The sequence below is a fragment of the Ambystoma mexicanum genome, chromosome 11 (assembly GCF_040938575.1).
Source record: "Ambystoma mexicanum isolate Mex_15411 chromosome 11, UKY_AmexF1_1, whole genome shotgun sequence".
Taxonomy (NCBI): Eukaryota; Metazoa; Chordata; class Amphibia; order Caudata; family Ambystomatidae; genus Ambystoma; species Ambystoma mexicanum.
In genome coordinates, this window is record NC_090934.1 from 1,224,097,604 (window position 1) to 1,224,116,735 (window position 19,132).

At 47.9% G+C, this 19,132-nt stretch overlaps 1 protein-coding gene across 2 annotated transcripts in view; it reads left to right on the plus strand.

Annotated features, from left to right (window-relative positions):
• Window positions 1-19,132, plus strand: part of STRA6 (signaling receptor and transporter of retinol STRA6) — a 336,152-nt gene that overhangs the window by 85,553 nt on the left and 231,467 nt on the right. Inside the window, exon 1 of one of the 2 annotated variants that reach the window (XM_069624590.1) lies at window positions 4,380-4,489. The exons of the other annotated variant lie outside the window; for it this stretch is intronic. The gene's annotated coding sequence lies outside the window, so the exon portion shown is untranslated. Of the gene's footprint in view, window positions 1-4,379; window positions 4,490-19,132 lie in introns of those variants that run through there. 2 annotated transcript variants of the gene reach the window in all.

Here is a 19,132-nt window from a genome sequence, read left to right on the forward strand (position 1 = left end):
AATTACAGGGCCACTTACAGACCTTGCAGAGGTGTGGGACCTGCAGGATGCCGCACTAGCCCCTGATTTCACTAACACCCTAAAGTGTTGAGAAACCATACTTGCCCCCCGGTGGGGTGGTTGGCGAGAAACACTGCTCATGATGTCTTCCTCATCTTCCACTATCCCTTCCAGAAAGGTCTTCTACATTCGGGTACACTGGGTCTAACCCATCCCCTGGGGTCTTCTCCCCAACTGCCCTCACTTCTACCTGAGCTTGGAGGCTGGCCAGCAACTCCAATTTATTATCCTGCTGTGGGGAAGTCCCCTCTCCTGAGATAGGACATGCAGGACATCCTTGGTCATGCCTTTCACAGTATGTCAAGATCCAAGATTGTTACAAGTGCCTAGCAGTGTTCTAAATGTTGACTGCAACAGTACTTTTATGGTTGGGTGACTAAGGTGTGCGCAAGGCTCCAACTAGATCCGACCGCCTTTCACCAATGTGACGAATCAACTTCCAGGGCACTATTGGTCCAGGGATGAATATTGGTTTCTAAACCATCAATCAGCCCCACACCTCTAGTACACCAGAAGGGATCCAAACAGATTGAAAACACTAGTCAATTGTAAGCCTCCTTGTTCAATTTTGGTAATGTGGGCCAAACAGCGGGCTTATCTCCGAAAGGTTGTGGATCATTTGTTAGTTGCAACAAAGCAAAAATACAATGAGTACCCAATGATAAAAGGGCTTGTCCAGCCAAGGTTGTATACAAATATATACTTTATTATACAAACCACAGTGTTAAGTAATGCGGAGGGCAGATAGTTTCAAAGAAGGAAAAAGGATGCACTGTGGATACTGACAGGAGGGTAGTCTGTGTAGTAAATAATCAACAGTTCAAGGATACTTGATGTCAGCACAAAGGGAGTAATGAGGCTTAAAATGTCTGTAGGGATCTTAGGAGAAGGACCGAGGGGGCAGAACCACAATACACCTTGTGCTTGTAGGTGTCCTTGGTGCTCGACAGGGTTGAGTTTGTTTCAAGGTGCTTTGCAGCTTCTGCAACAGAGGTCAGGACGGGAGACAGCTGCGGGTATCAGGCAGCAACCAGTTTGGTGAGCTAAGCTGGACCGACGACTGCAGGCTGGCCTACATGTCAGCTCGTGTTCAGGAATCGTCTCAGTGCTGGTTTGCGGTTCTGAAGCACTGGTCAAGGCGTCTCGGATGACTTTAGTGACTGTGGCATAACAACTGTCAGCAGTGCAATCGGTTGCAGCGCGTGGGGCTTGAATGGCTCGAAAATGTCCATTAAGGCAGACCTAGGTAGATGCTTGTCGATGCACTCATCCTAGATTTTTCAATGGACTTGTGTCGTCCTTTAAGGCGGATGGCCACAGCTGAGGAGTGTGTTGCAAGCAGCTGCCTTATGATTGGTTTGGTTCAGAGACTCTCTGGCACTTTCCACCTTGGAAGCTTACTGCAGAGCCTAGCAGGGCACGCTGTGTGCTGTCTGGGTACCGGTTCTGGCGCTTCTGTAGGCTCCTCTGCATTCAGTATCTCACTCTGTTCCCTAGGAGATGTTTAGGGGAGGGATCTTATTTCCCTCTTGGAGGTCCTGGCCTTCCTTCACTGACGGCAGAAGTAAGGAAGAATGTACCTTCTGCCAGAGTCCAATGCTGAGTTCTTCTTGTTATTCCTTGCAAAGTCTTCAGACGACCTGCCAAAAGAAGGTCTCGGCCCTCTTTTAAATCTTAATTGGCCAAAATGATTAGTGTAGGCTACGCCTACCTTAATGAACCAATCCTGGGTCCCCACCATCAATCTCCTGTATGCGTGAGGTCATAACCAGGGTGCTTTGCAACAGAAAAGGTAAAGGGATGAAAATGTAATACCAAGTCCCACTCATCTTCCTGTCTGTTGTGGATCAAAGGGTCTCTCTGGTTAATGGAGCTTTCTGTTCGTTCATGATTAATGCTGCAGGTCGCCTCTGAAGCTGCAGCGAGACCAGACTTTCTGTCTCCATCAAATCACATACTCCTACCTTCTGAATGGGGTCTCCCTGCGGCAATGACTACAGTAAACACGCAGTGTCAGACATGATATTTTCCTGTCAATTGATACTGAAGTCAGGAGCTTGCATCAGGTTAACGCAGTGCATATGAAAGGGTGTTGGGAGTTTCCTGCCTCGTCCTTTGTCAGCCTCTGCAGCCAGGCCCCATGTGGGCCTGTTTGAATTAAACTTAAATTAGTATGTGAATGCTGCCACCAGCTACAGAGCTCAATCAAAGAACATGGGGAGGATCCATGGAGCCTTTGTTATTTAAATAGGCTGGCTAGGTCATGGGGAAGGTTTGGCCCTCCCCCTTCTGGAGATGCATCATGTACTCCACCTGTCAGATCCCAACTTAATATGACAGAGGGGACTGCTCCTGTAGGCTGCGTCCACCCAGAGTGCACAGGTCTATGTGTATGTTGTGCAGTGAGCAGGAAAATGTGCGCAGGCTAGCCCTGCACATTTTCCAGAGGTTAATCTACCATCATTCAATTTAATTTAAAATCTCTAAAAAAAAACAGGTGAACGCACACGCACTGTGCGGATGTTCGAATTCCTAAGAATTAGACACATGTTTAAGTGTGTCTTTAATCACAATCCTCATATACATTTTGCTGTGATTCTATAGGTGTTTACTATGTGATTGGCAGTTAAAATAATAAAGTTTCCAACACACCACATCATAATCAAACTCTGTCTGAGACGATCAGTTCCGGTTCCCAGAAATAAGTGTGACGGTACCCACAAATTAAGCTTTGGTTAAGGCGTATTTGTAAAGCTCAATATTCAGCTTTTCCAAAGCTTCTTGTCCGTGACGGTAGCGAAGTGATGTTTCGCCCAGGGATGGGTTGATCTCCTTGAAATCTACGCTAGGGGCTGGTGGGAGATGTTTGATGAGAGGAAGGAGATCTGTGGCGCGTGGTGCTGTTGGCTTTGGTTGTGTTGGAGCAGCGTGGTGTCCTGCCTTAATGACCACATTGTGCATGGAGTACAGAGAGTTGTTGGGCTGGAAGGAATTCTGTGCTGGAGCATGTTTTGTGCAGGTGATGTATGTTAGTTCGGATTGCTGTGAGGTTGTGCCGGTTGGTGGCTATACAGTTCAGGGTTGGCTATGCAGGTTCATGGGTGGGCCATTGTGTCTTATGCAGGGTTGGACTTGGGCATAACATTGTCTCGGGCACCAATGAAAAAGGGGTCCCGAATAGCAAATGGCACTTCATTCCAGTAGTACCCAAGGGGGAGGTGTTTGATCTAATGTGATGGAAATTGTGCATTTAAAAGAATATTTATTCAGTAAGGCTGCTCAAAACGACTACCCGCATGGTGAAGTAACTTATCAAACTGGCCCACATTGGCTAAAAAAAGTGGCTCACTTTGACCAAAAACACTGGCCCACGCTAGCATGTTTGGTTCAGGCATTGCCCTACAGGCCAGTCCTATCCTGACCTTAAGTGCCATGGACGAGTATTGATTTGTTATTAATAACGCGCTTAATATCCTGAGGTTTCTAAGTGCGGACCCAGGGATCGAAACTGTGTTGCTCCGTGTGATCTTGCTGCCAAGGCGAGCTCGCTGCCCCTGAACTATCTTCCCGAGTATGCTCGTCTTTTGTGCATAGACTTGCAGAATAGCCTGGCAGTCAAGGGGTTTAAGGCCCAGGCGGGAGCCGAGTGTCTGTGCTAATACTGAAAGGCTCATTTGAAGAGCCGGCTTTGGGTACCGCTTTGCCCGCTTTTGAGAGGGAAAAGCCATTGGGCTCTGGAGTTTGCTGCCAGAGCCAGCTTCTGGCACTGCACTGCGCCCGCTCCCTCCCCACGCCACTCACAAAGCCGTACCAGGCCAGCCGTGGGAAAACGGACGCAATCTCAGTGACCTCCCCGTGTGACTAAGCCCCCCTCAAACGCAGATCATAAATCCATGCTGTGGCCAATGGGGGTGCCGAGGCGGCCCCCCAAAGTGCGCTTAAATCTACCGGGGCTGAAGCGGCAGCACTGCCATCGCTCATGCCTCCTGGGGCACACCTCATTCGGTGGCAGCCCCCCCCCCCCTTCAGAATTCCCTAATCAAGGTCTCTGGGTGGGGTATGGTGTCTTCGGATTGTTCGCCGCTCCCCATGCCTGTGCACCCCAATCTTCAACTTCTATACCCGGGGAGTGATGGATTGTGGGAAGGGAAGGGCCAGGGCATCTTTAATTGAGGGTATCAATTATGCGGGACATGAGGGTTCTCTCAGCACACAGTCCGGCTCGGTGGATTGGGTTTCACCTTTCTGCAGAGCAGAGAGGTGGGGGCCCTGGGGGCGGACTTCTCTCAAAAGCAGCGTTTGTGCTTCTATAAACGCAGGGTGAACTCTTTGTGCTTCTACGCATGGGGACTCAGCTCCAGGGACCGTGAGATCTGACTGTTGCTGCCTGTGCCCGGCCAGAAGCAAGAGGCGCAATCTAGCCTTCAAGGTAAGAGGGAAGCGACGTCTGGGACACCCACCGCGGGAGCCAATCAGGCTCCAGCCACTACGGCCTGTGGCCTAGAGCGCTCGTGATACCCGCACAGCTGGCGGTGGGCCCATGCAGCCCGGCACCAGCTTGTGGGAGGCTGAACGCCTCCCATATTTAGGAAGCTGTAGGCAGAAGTCAGCACTCCGCCGTGATGCTGAGCCCTGGGCACAGATGGGGAAAGCTGACCAGACCACCCATTTGGTTAATGCACCTGCTGCGATAACTGTGTAAACTGAAGGGCAGACATACGGTTCCTGCATGGGTACTGACACAGGACAGCTTCCTATGCTGGGACTTTTAGTCACCCCACATACTTATCAACACCCACCCCAATGCTTCACCCCCGCTCCCCCCCTCCATTTTCTCAGGTCAGGCTTGGGCTTGGAGGTCAGAGTGGATACGGCAAAGGCACCGTTGCTATTGGGCCTGCAGGAACTTGGGGTGGTGGGATAATGTGTTGTGTATTAACCCTAATTTTACTGGAAGACAATTTACCTCCGCCCACAAATTGTCGTCATCCGCTAGATATACATTAAAAAGCTTGAGTCGCTTTTTAAAACTGTCCTGTACCACATTTTTAAGCATGGCTCCAACCCTGGCAGTGGCCCTTTAGGCTCTGCCAACCCGACTCTCTCCCTCGGGGTACCCCTTTCAAACTGCTTCGGGCCTTAAACAGCGTCTCTATCCCTCAGATGACAGCGGCATTGAGGAGCATGGGCAGCTCTCATCCCGCAGAGCTGCGCACTGTTGCTCTCTAGACCGCGCTAGGTTTCCCGCCTCGGCTCTGCGCCTGCCTCGCCCTCCTTCCTTCCGTGGTGCAGAGCAGCCCGCGACCACCTGCAGCTCCTCCGTCAGCCCGGCTGTTCTTTATGGCGTGCCACATTCCTGATCTCTGAAATCACGCCTCCCCGGAGCGGGATTTCCGGAGGAGCTGAAATGGCTCATCCCCAGTCACCCCCACTCCAGTACCACCCTGCCCCATCCCGGACCTCGAAGTCCCCACTGCTCCCGGCCGACGGATGAACAAGGATTCGGCCGAGATCCCAGCGAGGCGGACTGCAGCAGGTGCGAGGGGACCTGCTGCCTGAGGGAGGCGGGTTGCTGAATAGGGCAGCTACGCTGCCGGTGTTTGGGAGGCTTTGTGGGAGAAGCGGGCAGGGAGATGGATGTGCTGCGATGGTGCAGTTGTGATGCTATTTTGTGGCAATCGGGCTCGGCCAGTCCAACATGCTCGAGTGGGCTAGTATGAGTTAACACATTATGAAACGGGCACTTTTAACCAATGTTTCTGGCAAGTTGTGCCTTGAAATCAGTGATTAAAGTGAACAGGAACCGTCGGGAACGGTGTTCCACTACTTTTATTTGTTTCTGTTTACCATTCCTCTACTTTTTACGACCATAATTCACTATTCTGTGTAGAGGATTTCTCCATTCATGTCCCTCTGCAAGTGTAAAGTTGAACTAGGAGCCTTAGTTACTAGTCAAACTATTGAAATGCCCCGGGTGCAACACCTTGTCACATGTTGAACTATGTTTCCACCTACCCTCCCTCCGGCTGAGACCAGAGATCCACTACTTTTTTCTGTACACTTCTACCACTGCTTGAAATGCACCGTTTGCCACCCTTTATTTTCACCAGTAACCCCTTGAATAGAGCACAAACATTGTTATTCGGAGCCTCTTATTGGTGCTCAGGCCTACTTTGTGTTCAGTCCACACTGGTGGCAATATGTGAGGATACGGCCGTCCTGCCTGTGGGGCAGAGGCGTTACTAGGGGGTTTGAAGGGGCTGTAGCCCCGGGTCTTTTGGTTGTAACCCGGGATAGAAGCTCAGGTGCTACAACCAAAATGCTAGCTAGCCCCGAGTCCCGCCAGACCCGACACTTGCTTAGCCCCTGATCTTTTCCAGACCTGGCAACACCCCTGCTGTTGGGGTCTATGGACTCGTGTGGGGGTGTGTCAGGTGCTTGTGGAAGACACTTTGCACGCTGATGGTGCAGCTTTGTTGCCTAGGACACGTCTTGAGCCCCAACACAGAGGTTGGCTTGTGGTGGGGCCGGGTGCTATGGTGGTGCTCTTTCTGCTGCGTGTGGCTATGACGGTGCTACCAACATGATGATGCTATCCTGGTTGTGTGCTTGTGTGTGTGTGTGTAAGTAGGGATCATTTAGCCTTCGTGGAAAACAGTGCTGGCTGTGGGAGGCAATGTCTTTTAATTGTGACTAGTGACAGACACTGCGATGTGATGGTGCAGTGGTCATGCGCTATGATGGTGCGGCTTGTGCAAGCCCATTGGAATCTACGCAGTGTCGCGGTGCATATGTGGTGCATGCGGGATTCCAGGTGTTATACCGGTGAATCGGTGCTCCTGTATTGGTATCCAGGGGGTTTAAGCTGATGGTGCCACTGTACTGCTATGTCTTGGCATGCCGTCCCTCAGACTGAGGGTTGACTCTATTGTGTCGTTGTGATGTCCTTGGAGGGCATTGGACTACAGGTGCCGCTGTGCAGTATGTGGGAGCGCGACGGCTGCCTGATGTCGAACCTCTACTGCTAGGGGCCAGTTGCTTGGCCTGGCCTACAATGGCCACTTAGGGGAGTGGGTTGGCCCACTTCATCTCACATCTAACTGTTGTTTTGGCCCGATGGAGTGGTTTTGTTGATTTGTTTTGGTGGAGCATTTGCCCGGTGAAAGTACTTCTCCACTGATGCCAGGGGGCGTGGTACTATTGGATGTTTCCGGTCTTCGGATAACGGGATTGGTTTAGCTGTATGCTGACTTTGTTTTTCTTATGTAGAGCACTTGGTCTGATGGGGAAAGGAGCTGCGTATTGAGGAATGTTTGGTCTTTTCTTTACCTGTAACTTTTAAAGGGTGGAGCTTGATCTTATCGTTCTGCTGGAAGGTGATGTGGTCTGATGTTGCAGCTAAGCTTCTTCTGAGGGAGTTTTGGTTTGTTGGTGAAGTTTGGACACTTGCAGCGATGAGTGGGGGTACTTTGTAATTCTTGTCAAAAGAGGCCTTTGGCCTTCTGTTGCAGCCATGATTGTTGTGGGGGGTGCTTTGATCTGATGTGGCTCTACGCCATTTTAAAATGCTGTCAATTAAAGGGTTTAAATAACTCAATAGTACTCTGTGTAGTGACATACAAAGCGGAGTCGCCCCTGTTGGGATTCGGTCTTTTGTCGTACAAGTTGAAGGGAGATGTGAGGAGTGCGTGCTAAACTCATTTCTGTTTTTATAGTTTATATATAGCACAATCTAGTTGTATCTGAGCGCTGTACATAGATTTCAAAGATTATCCATTTTTACAAAAACGTTAAAAACAGCAATTAAATACAAATATTTCCTATTCTAAAAATGCAATTAATAATCCTCACTAATAAAAGTGTCATTGTGCTGTGCGACCACATCTTGTCGGTTATATGTGATCTTACTGACCACAATTACACAGTGTAAATTTAATTGCAGACAAAACACAGAAAAACACTGATTTTATTTGTTTTTTTTTAATTTGGGGGTCTCCCCAAACCCACTTTTTGACACCCTTTTGAAGCCATTGCAACCCCATCCTGACCCATTTTAACCCCTTACCCCACTACCCTTTTATATATTTATTTAATATTTTCGTGCTTTTCTGTGTTTTTGTCCGCTCGTACCACTCTGTTTTGTTTCCAATAACATGACTGGATACCCATCTTGTGTGGCAGGGTTTTCTGTCTTGTCCTGTTGCTTTTTGTGAGCGTTTGGGTTGCTGCTGTTGCAGTGCTTCTTTGTGGAAGGACGTTTGTCTGATAATGTGGCTGGATTCGCACTCGGAGGTGTGCTTTTATCTTTCTTGTGGAAATAGTAGTTTTTTTGGATTGTTAAATGCGTACTTCTTGTGGTAGTGGGTGATGCCCAGTGGTTGGCAGTTCTGCATCTGGGAGGAGACAGATCTTGTGAGATTGTGTTTGGTGTGGACAATTGATTTTGATGTTTTGATCAAGATGGATTGGTCAGGTGGTTTTACTGTGTTTAATAGTGGGCGGTGGATATGGCTGGGCATTTTCTGTATGTTGGCTAATAGTGTAGCTATTCTACTGGTGCATACGAGAAATTAATCATATGGTGAGTGTGTATGTTGTGGGAGGGACTTGCTCTTGTTTTAAGTTTGTGAGGGATTTGGTGTGATTGGGACTACGGGTCTTAAGTAGGTACCTTTCATGTCATTGTGCTGCTTTTGAGCTGGGTTTGCTATGCTTGTGCTTGGGTGTAATCTGAGTGAATGGCTCCTCAGCATGTGTGGCATCCGATGGTTCGATTACGATGTTTGGGGTAATTGGCTAATTTAGTGGGGTGATTGTGCTTCTTGTTTGAAGGGCTTATTAGGTGTATGGCTGTATTTCTTGGGCAGGCAGCTGCAGGGTTGGACTGGTGTTGAAGAGCGGCAGGGGCTCTATAGTGGTTACCCCAATTACCAGCAGAGAGACACTCTGGCCCATCAAAAACTCCCAGCTGCAAGAACGGAAGACTCAGGAATGGGGCAAAGCTTACTGTCTTTACTATCTAATAAACTACAGGGATCACACAAGAAAAACATTAATTCTCCAGTGTTCTCATCTTCTGAGTGTCTCTCACCCGGTTTAATCCAGGTGTGATGTCACAAAACCAAGTCCCATCCCCGTAATCTATCGGGCATTCACATTGGTCTGTTTAGGTGAACTAGATATATGTCCTATAGTGGTTAGTTCTACTATTGGATAGTCATACCTGGTGGCTCCTCCTGGGACCACCTCTACATGTTTCAATCTACAATGTTGCAGGGTCGCAGGGAGACCATTGGCTGCTGCAACATATTATATATTCATGTGAAAGGTGACTCTGGATTGTGTAGAGTGGGTCCTCCTAGCCCTGGGACCCTGGACGATTACCAGGCTGAGTGTACCTTTTCAAGGCAATGAAAATGAACATGGAGGGGCTGTGTGCTCCCTAATGTTGCCATCTCTGATCACCTGAGCCTGGGACAGTGCATTAAGTTGGTAATTTGTGAGCAACACTTGTACCTTTCCACCTCTGATTTGGTGGGAACAGATTTTCTCCGTCCACCTCAATTGAATGGGCATTGTTTTGTTGTGCTAGGTCGCGTCTGTTGAGCCCACGAAGTGGAGCTTTCTTGCCTGTAATTATGAGGATTTTAGTCTGAATTTCTCGCAGGTGGCTTATCGTCTTGGTAACCAGTAACTTTCCATCTCCACTCGCACTTGGCTGGGTGTATCGTTCTGGTTGCCTCTGGCTGCAGCGATCATGTCAGCCCTTCCATGTATTCAAAGCTTGTCTCCCTTTCCTCATTCCATTTTAGTGGCAGTCAAGCATGTGCAAGCGAGGTAGAAGTATATTTTGGCGTCTTGCGGTTCAGCTTTGGTGAAGAATGTGACTATATATAGAGATATGCATGTGTGTCTGTCATCTACCTGCGCAAGTCATAAACATGTGTTTCCTGTCTGTATGCCATAAGCTAATGCATGTTCGTGTAGCTTCATGAATGGATGGCTATGTACTTCCTGTCCAAGTGCGGCTATGTCGTGATGTCCATGATGACGTCATTGATTTCTTAATTTGCGGTCAGTCGACTTGTTCGATTGATGGCATCTCTATCTCATCCAGATCACCGATTGGTTATTAGTTATGGCCTGAAGGGCTGAGAGAGTAACGTTTCTCAAATCTGTGATGCATCGATGATGGTGGTGAAGGGCCTAAGAGTGAGTTGCATCTGTCGTGTCTCAGTCCTGCGGGCTGAGAGTAATGTGGAGGTCATTAGGGCCATATTTGGTCATATTTGGACCTCTGTCTTAGCTGGGGTGTAAAATTGTCTCGGGCACCAATGAAAAAGTGGCCGATAGTTGCAAATGGCAATTCATTCCTTTTGTGACAGACTATTTGAGTAGCACCGAAGGGGGAGTTTTTGAATGAAATGTGGTGCAAATTGTGCATTTTAAAGAATATTTATTTGGTAACAGTGGTCAAAACCTCTAGCCGCACGGCAGTAACTTATTAAACTGGCCCACTTGGGCCAAAACAGTGGCCCACTATGTCCACAAAAACTGGCCCACACTTGCATTTTGTGTTTTTGGTTGGGGAATTGCCCTGTGGGCCAGTCCGAGCCTGGGCAGCTGGTGTCATGGTGTTTCTTTTGTTTTTAGAGAGCGCTTTTGTAAGCGGGCATGGCGTGAGGCTTCATCTGTTCGCACTGGGCGTAGGGTGCGGTTGAATCGATAGCGTGATTGTACTTCCTGTAAAAATGGGTTTGGTCTTGTGGTTGGCAGTCATTTTTGTCTGATTCGTTGCTCTCCTAATTCTTCTGTTGCACGTGGGTTGTTTGTTTAAGCAGACGTTCTCCCACATTTAAGTTCCAATAATATGGGATGTTATCACCCAGATTTCCAAGATGTTCAACTTGGCAACTTCGGATGAATGAAGTGCTGAGTTGGCTCGGCCGGGTGCCAAGTTGCAAAGTGCGGGGGAATGGGGAGGGGGCTGATGTGTCCAAAGCGAGTGCTTTCAGCTATCCTCCAGGCGCTACTTGTGGGAGGTTGGCTGGTTTAGTGTCGATGCTGCGCTTCTCGAGGGAGCCCGGCTAGTTTAGCCGTGCAGCCAGTTGATTGCTAAACACATTTTGCGGTCACCGATTCCAGTTGTAGTTCGTTGTTGAGCATTGACTCGAATACTCCTAATTTTTTGCACCCATCGTGTCTGGTTCCTGATTTTATTATTATTAATCTCTGCTGTTTGCTGTAAACGCTATTTTTTACATTAGTACTGTTCCAAATGGGCCTTGTTTTGCTGATTGTATATGGTGTTCTTTCTAGGCTTGAAATGATGCATTTCTTAAAAGCAATGTTGCACCTACACAGCCTGCTCATCATGTATTGACACGCATAGGACCTAATTTACAGAAGCGTTTTATAATGGCAAAGCCCCATTGGAAAACGCTCAGTGAATAAGTTCTTAGCTTATCGTGACTCTCTCTGAGGACCGAGCAGTCCCTGGACACTGCTACTGTCACCATTCCAAAAATGGAGTGTTCTAAGTTTGCCGATCCTGGAAGCCGAACCTATTGCATTAGAGTACAGCTAAGGAGAAATGGCACATGAGGGGCACAAAGCTTGCAAGTGATGTCTGGTTATGTGCACACCCATTGATTGCCCATGGCTATGCTAATCCCTAGGGCTATTCCCATCCAGTTCCTGCCCCTCCCCGCCCAAAACACCTCCTCATGGGAACTCTTTGAGCTCCCTTTAATCAAGCCATAGCATCAAACTTTGCACTCAAAGTGCCTGCCAGTGTTTTTTCAAAGCAGTCTTTCAAGCGTTAATGACTTAATTGGAGTTGTAAACCTGCTACTGATGTCATAAAAATGTCTTAAGCAGGATTGGATTCAGCCATTCGATTTATAAGCACTAGGCGTGTCCTTCACTGAAGTCCTGTTAAAAACAAGCATTGCAAAGCCAACTGTTTTGCCTTGTAGATAAGTACTGGGCATTTGCAACGTACTGCTATGAGATGCCCAGGTCTTTGCACCATTTTGCACCTGCTACCATCAATGGCCAGTTAATACAACTACGGCAGTGCCTTTCTCATGTCATACACAAAAGCCAAAAGTGTGGGCACTGCCAAAGCTTGTTTAACCACCTTCTCCAATCCCAGACGGTCTCGCATGTCTCGGCCTTCCTTTCTCTGTTGCTTCTGTGAAGGTAGGACTCCCATTTATTTCTCTGCACTTTAATAATATAATATATAATAAGAATGCGAGTTGGGTGTGGAGGATTGAATGGACTGGTGAGAGGCACACCTGTATGTGGTGCCAATATGATGTGTGAGTTGCGTAAGTATAAATATATAAATATCTACACGCGCCACGGATGGCCACCTCCAGGCTCTAGACTTGGAAGTGCGGTTCAAGGGTTTTGGTTCAAGATACGATATTCAGACATGTAACAGATTGATTTGGGGATGGGGGATGGGGGACGTAAATGGGCTGCTGGAGGGCTGCAGCCGACTGGCCAGATGAAGTACCACGAGCAAGCGAGCTCTATGGCGACGCAAGCGATCATCGCCTGGAATCCCAGCATCCCGAATGGATCCCAGGATTCAGTCATTTGAGTGTGGTTGCTAATAATGTTTCGGGTGGACACCTTTATTTTCTTGTTACTTGCTGCAAAAGTAACAGATCTATTGATCAATAGTATTGTACTGTTTTGGACATTGAAATATAATGAATTGTTTGCATGTTTATTCCTTTAAGGCTATGACCAAATACACATTGATTAGAAAGGTTTTAGCATAACCACCTCTCATGAGCTGCCAACAGCAGCACGTCTCCTCCACTGAAGGATTGATAGCTCAGGGGCAGCCTTGGAAGCAAGGCGATCCATTGCAACACAGGTTCGATCCCGGGTCCGCGCTTAGAAACCTCTGGGTATTAAGCGTGTTATAAATAACCGAAACCAATTAAATAAAGAATTCTGCAAAGAGCACGGTTGCCAACCCCTGGAATTTTTCGCATACAGCCCGGGTTGGACTGGGGCATGCAATCTGTCCAGGCGGCAAAGAAAAACTGCCCACAGTCACACATTACAGATCATTAATATCCTAAACAGATTGTTTGACAACAATTTTTTGTTTGTCTTTATTTCGAAGGTTATAACCATCATAAAAGAGTGTTTAATACAGTACAGATCAAAACGACTATACAGAAATAATATAGTAGCGATAAAACCCTAAAAGATTAGAGAGAGAGCAACATTTATTATTCTGGCGCTATTCGTGGTTCAGTGCTAAAGCTCCTTCAATGAAGGAGTACACAGTGTAGGCACTTGTTTGTCCGGCGCACAACACAAGTATTTCTCGGCATCAACTATTGTTCTACAGTTCCTTTGATAGTAGCGGAAGTAAAAGCCTTAGATCATGTGGACAGAAGAACAGACATTGGGTAAGGTCACCGTGATATCTGTAGTCACAGGGATAAAGTGCACTCAGGTTATGGCCATTTACATCTGTGCGTCGGCTTAGTACAGTGGGCATGGGCAAAACACACCTCACACGCGAACCAGAAAACCACTGCGCACAGTTGGCATTGGTCTGATTGCAATCGAGTAAAATAATTGCAATCGGAAAATATGTAGCAAATAACGCATTTGAAAACCTATTTGCTCAGTAACATTGGTTTATTTATTTATTTTTGTGTGTATATCAGCGCACAAAGCCCATGGGTATCTAGGCACTAGTTACAGGAAATGCAAGTCAGGCAAGGTGCCGGAATAGTGGGTAAGGCAGTGAACAACAGTTAACGAAACAGGTGAGTCTTGAGGTTCTTTCCGAACGAGAGGTAGGAGGGATGGGCTCGAAGGGTGAGCGGTAAAGAGGGTGGCTGCGCAGACTGGGAAGCTGGCACCACCTGATTTTTTTCCAGCGGAACCTGGGCGCGGTGAGGAGATGGTTGTTAGAAGAGCGAAGCGCTCTGGCTGGTGAGTATCGCATTCATTTCCGGGGGCAGGTAGGAGGGTGCATCGCTCGAGAGGCAGCAATGTGAGATGGAGAGAACTTTGAATTTGATGCCCTTCCTGACGGGGAGCCAGTGCGCGGCTCTTCTGATGTCAGAAATGTGGTCATGTTTCTTTAGATCCATTGCCGCTCGCATGGCTTATTTTGTACAATTTGAAGCTTGTTCAGGTTCTTTTCTGATGGCCCACAAAGGAGGGCGTTACAGTAGTCTATATTTGAGTAAATAAGGGCGCGCAAGATTGTGCTGCGTTAAGAGATGCATAGGGCAGTGTGGGGATGGACTGCTAGGTAGGGCATAAAGGGTTTGAATACACCCATAGGGCATTTAGAGACCCCTACAGCATCTCCTTTTCTGGGAAAAATAAGAGTGTGAAGTTCAGATTCCTGCTGACATGGCGATTTCTATGATCTCTTGGTGCGATTTCCCTCTACGCTTGTCTACTTGTCTGTCTTCTTCGGTTATCTCTGTTCTTCTTCAGTAACTGTGGTTTCATGCAGTGGGAAATGTACTGGACTCTTGTTAACGCGTGGTAACGTGTCTGTCCATGTCGGATGGGCTAGGCTCTTGACTGCACCTTTGGTTGTGATGTATAGGCACATGTTCTTGTACCACGGGTGATCAAGGCTCTCTTTTCTGAGTGTTCGTTGTTGTTGCTCCTTTTACCTTTCTTGTATAGGACTATGCTGCTCATGTTCCATTTTCCTACTTTCACCGAATGAAGTGTTCACTAAATGGCCTTCTTTCACAGTCTTTGAACTGGTGGTGGGCGGGCCCTCTCAGTGAATTTTCTTTCTCTGTACTTTTGCGCTTTCTCCACTTTCCCCTTTATGCCCCCTAGAGATGGGTGTTTAGTGGGAGAATTCTCATTGTCCAGGGTGAATTTAGTTTGTTGTTTGGGGCATACCCTTTCCCTTTTCCCAAGCTTGAAATCCCCATGGATTGGTGTGCTGTTGCTCTGTGGGTGGCTATTGCACTTTGGACTGCTTCACTGACATATTACTGTGGCATTGTTCGGCCTATACAGGCTTTGACAAATCTGCTGCTCTCTACCTGCCCTTTGCTTTGTGGATGGTACAAGAATGATTTACATAGTGTTATTGCATACTGTTTCAGTAAGTATAACAGTTCAAATTGAACACCGTTATTGGAGAGCAGGTATTTGGGATAACTTTTTGTTAGGAATTCGTCCATGCGCACAGTCAGTGTGCGCTCACCTGGGCTTTTTGACATTTTTAAGTAAATGGACTGATGGTAGACCAACCTCAAGGAAATGCGTAGGGCTAAGCCACACTCATTTTTCAATGCTCACAGCATGACAAACGCTTAGACCCATGACCTCTGGATGGACACAGCCTACAGGCACACCCAGCCCCTGTCCTAGTTAGTTGGGATATGACAGCCATGGGTACACAATGCATCTCCAGAAGGGAGAGGATCAAATATTGCCCCTGCCATAGCCAGCCTGATTAACTAAAAAAGGCTCAGTGGATCGGCCATGTTCTTTTGTTTGGGCCCTGCATCTGGTGGCAGCTATTAACATACACATAGATTATACTTCAAACAGGCCCATATGGGGCCTGGATGCAGAGCATCACAAAGAAGACCGGAAACTGCACATCCTTTCATAGGCACTGTGTCAATCTGAAGCCAGTTCCCACCATCAATATCGATTGACTGTGAACTGTCATGTATGGGACTGCATGTTTACAGTAGTAAACCCCACAGGGCCACCCCATCAAAAGGTACAAGTATGTGGTTTGCAGGAGCCAGAAAGTCTGGTCCTGCCGCAGATTCAATGGAGACCTGCTTTAATCAGAAACCACAGAGAGCTCCATTAACCAGAGAGCCTTTCATCCACAACGGACAGGAAGATGGGTAGGACTTAGTGTTACATGTTTTCGCACCTTTACATTTTTTGTTGCAAAACACTCTGGTTATGGCCTCACACATACAGAAGATTGTTGGTGGGGACCCAGGATCAGTTCATTAAGGTAGACATAGCCTACACCAATCAGTGTGGTCCATTTGGCTTTAAAAGAGGGCTGAGACCCGCTTTTGACAGATCATCTGAAGACTTAAGCAGAAGGAAGAACTCCTCATTGGACCCTTGCAGAAAGTATAGTCTGCCTTACATCTTCCGGCAGTGAAGGGAGGCTGGAACCTTCAAGAGGGAAGCAAGATCCCTCTGCTAAGCAGCTTCCAGGGAACAGAGGCAGATACCAAACCAGAGGACCCTCTAGCAGCTCCAGAACAGTTACCCAGCCAGCACACAGCATACCCTGCTAGGCTCTGCAGCAAGCTTCCTAGGTAGGAAGTGACAGAGAGTCTCCGAACCAACCAAGGACAAGGCAGCTGCCTGCAACACACTCATCACCTTTGGGGCATCCGCCTTAAAGAATGACACAAGCCCAGTGAAGAATATGGAAGAAATGCAGCAACTAGAATCCACTGACATCTGCCTTAAAGGACATTTGAGTCCCTCGAGCTGCAATCAACTCCACTGTTCGCTGTTGTTACGCCGTTGTCGCTTCAAGCCATCCAAGACATCTCAACCAGTGCTTCAGAACCACCAACCAACACTGAGACCAAGATTCCCGACCCCTAGCTGGTGTGTAGGCCAGCCTGCAGCCATCCATCCAGCTTCGGTTGACAAACTGTTTGCCCCCTGATACCCACTACTGTCTCCCGTCTTGACTTCTGTCACAGAAGCTACAAAACACCCTGATACTGACTCGACCAGGTTGAGCTCCAAGAACACCTACAAGCACAGGGTCCATTGTGGTTCTGTCCCCCGGTCCTTCTCCGAATGTCCCTAGAGTAATTGCCCCCTTTGTGCTGAAGCCAAGTAACCTTGAACTGTTGCAATTATTTACCATACCAACTACCCTCCTGTCAGTATCCAGAGTGCATCCCTTTTCCTTTTTAGAAACTGTCTGTCCTCTGCATTCCTTTTAAGGACGGGTTGTATTTTGTATTGTTGCTAGAACTGTCTGTTATGATAATAATAAACAAGATATTTTTATACAACCTTGACTGAACAGTCCCTTTTGTCATTGGGTAATAATTGTATTTTCACTGTGTTGCAACTAACCATCGATCCATGACCTTTCGGAGATAAGCCTGCCGTTCCGTTCAGGTTACCAAAATTGGACAAGGAGGTTTATAATTGACCTGTGTTCCAATCTGTTTGGATCCCTTCCGGGGCACTAGAGGTGTGGGGCTGATTGATGGTTTAGAAACTGATATTTATCCCTGGACCACTGGTGCTCCGGAGGTTGATTCGTCATATTGGTGGCAGGCGGTTGGATCTAGTTGGAGCCTTTGTGCACAGGTTAGTCATCTAACGATAAAAGTACTGTTGTAGGCGTTGTTTAGAACCTTGCTAGGTGTTTATAATAATCATGGATCTTGGCATATAGACTGTGAAAGGCATGACGAAGGATGTCCTGCACGTCCTATGTTAAGAGAGAGGACTTCCACACAGCACCAAGGTTAATAAACCTGAGTTGCTGACCAGCCTCCAATCTTGGGTAGAAGTGAGGGCAGCTGGGGAGAAGACCCGATGGGATGGGCTAGGCATTGTGTAGCCGAACGAAGAAGACCTTCTAGGAGGGGTAGTGAAGGTGATGAGGAAGACGGCATGAGTTATGTTTCTTGTCATCCATCCGTCCGGAGGGCAAGCATGGTTTCTAGACACTCTAGAGTGTCTGTGAGTTCAGGGGCTAGTGTGCCATCCTGCAGGTCCCAGGGTTTGGCATAGTCTCTACGTGGCCCTGTTATTGGTCTGGCTGTTCATGAGGTAGCCGCTAGAACGCACCTCCTGGAGGAGAGGAGAGTAGAGTAGTGCTAGAGGAACAAGCAGCACGACACAGTCACCTTCAAGCTGCGCAAGCTGGCACTCAAAGAGAAGGAGGCCAACAGATCCGCCTCTAGCAAAAACCAGCAGTAGTGACTCAAACCAGGGTTCCTGGGATAAGGCCTGGCACCCATCCCCAAAGACTTAGTGCAGGCTTAAGAAGTGGGGAAGGATATTTTTGACTACTGGTTTTAAGTGCTCAAGCTTGATGTTCAGCTGCAGGAGGTCGATGAGGTACTGTGGGGTGCAGCCCAGATGAGTCACTTACCCACACCAGGCACTGATGCAATTGTTCAGTTAACTCCTGAGGAAAGGCCCGTTTATGAGAGCATGAAGGAGGCCATTCTCAAGGATTTCTGTGAAACCCCAGAACAGTATCTCAAGAGCTACAGAGAGTTTGTAAAGAAAAGTGGGCAGATATTTGAAGCATTCACACACTTGTTGAAATATCTGAGCGGGTGGGAGTCTGGTAACAAACCGGTGCAAACAATTTTGCCATCCTAGGCAAACTGTCCGATTCGCGCCCCCAATCTAGATCCTAACCGTTCCCAAACAACTGTCCTCATTTTGTTACCGATTTCCATAAAACCCATTACATCCATGGCACAGAATGAGGAAACAAGGAAGGGTTAGTTTGGAAATCTAAAACACATCCTTTCAACCACTTTAGTGTGCAACAAAAATGCAGATCATGTTGAGCGACAGGCAAGTCTGCCTGCACAGCCCCTGGCACCGGCCGCATCTGATGACATACGGTACCCCAGGGGGAGATACTGGAGTCATGGCTTACCAGGGGCCTGTCTACTCTGAGCAATAAACCTGGGTGATATCGCGTCATAGTCTGCCCTGTTTATAAATGCTGCCTCACGAATACGCCAAAGATGCATTGGGCTGCGTCATAGCGGGACCTGCCCCAGCTATGCTGTAACCAGAGGCCCTGCCTGGAGGTCAGGAAACAGCAGCCGAAGATGACCTGCTCCCAGCAGCCTGGAGGATGGGAAAATCCAGTCCAGTCGGTGTGACAGCCTCCACCCCCTATCCGTAACTTTGCCCCCCAGACTGCCTCATCTCCAAGGCGTTGCTACCCAATCACACCAGTGCTACTCAGGCAGACCCGCTCCTGACCGCCTTGCCCTATCTGCTGAGGTGAAGGTCAAAATGCTCATGCCCATGAGGGGTTAATTTGTACTCATCAGAGTAG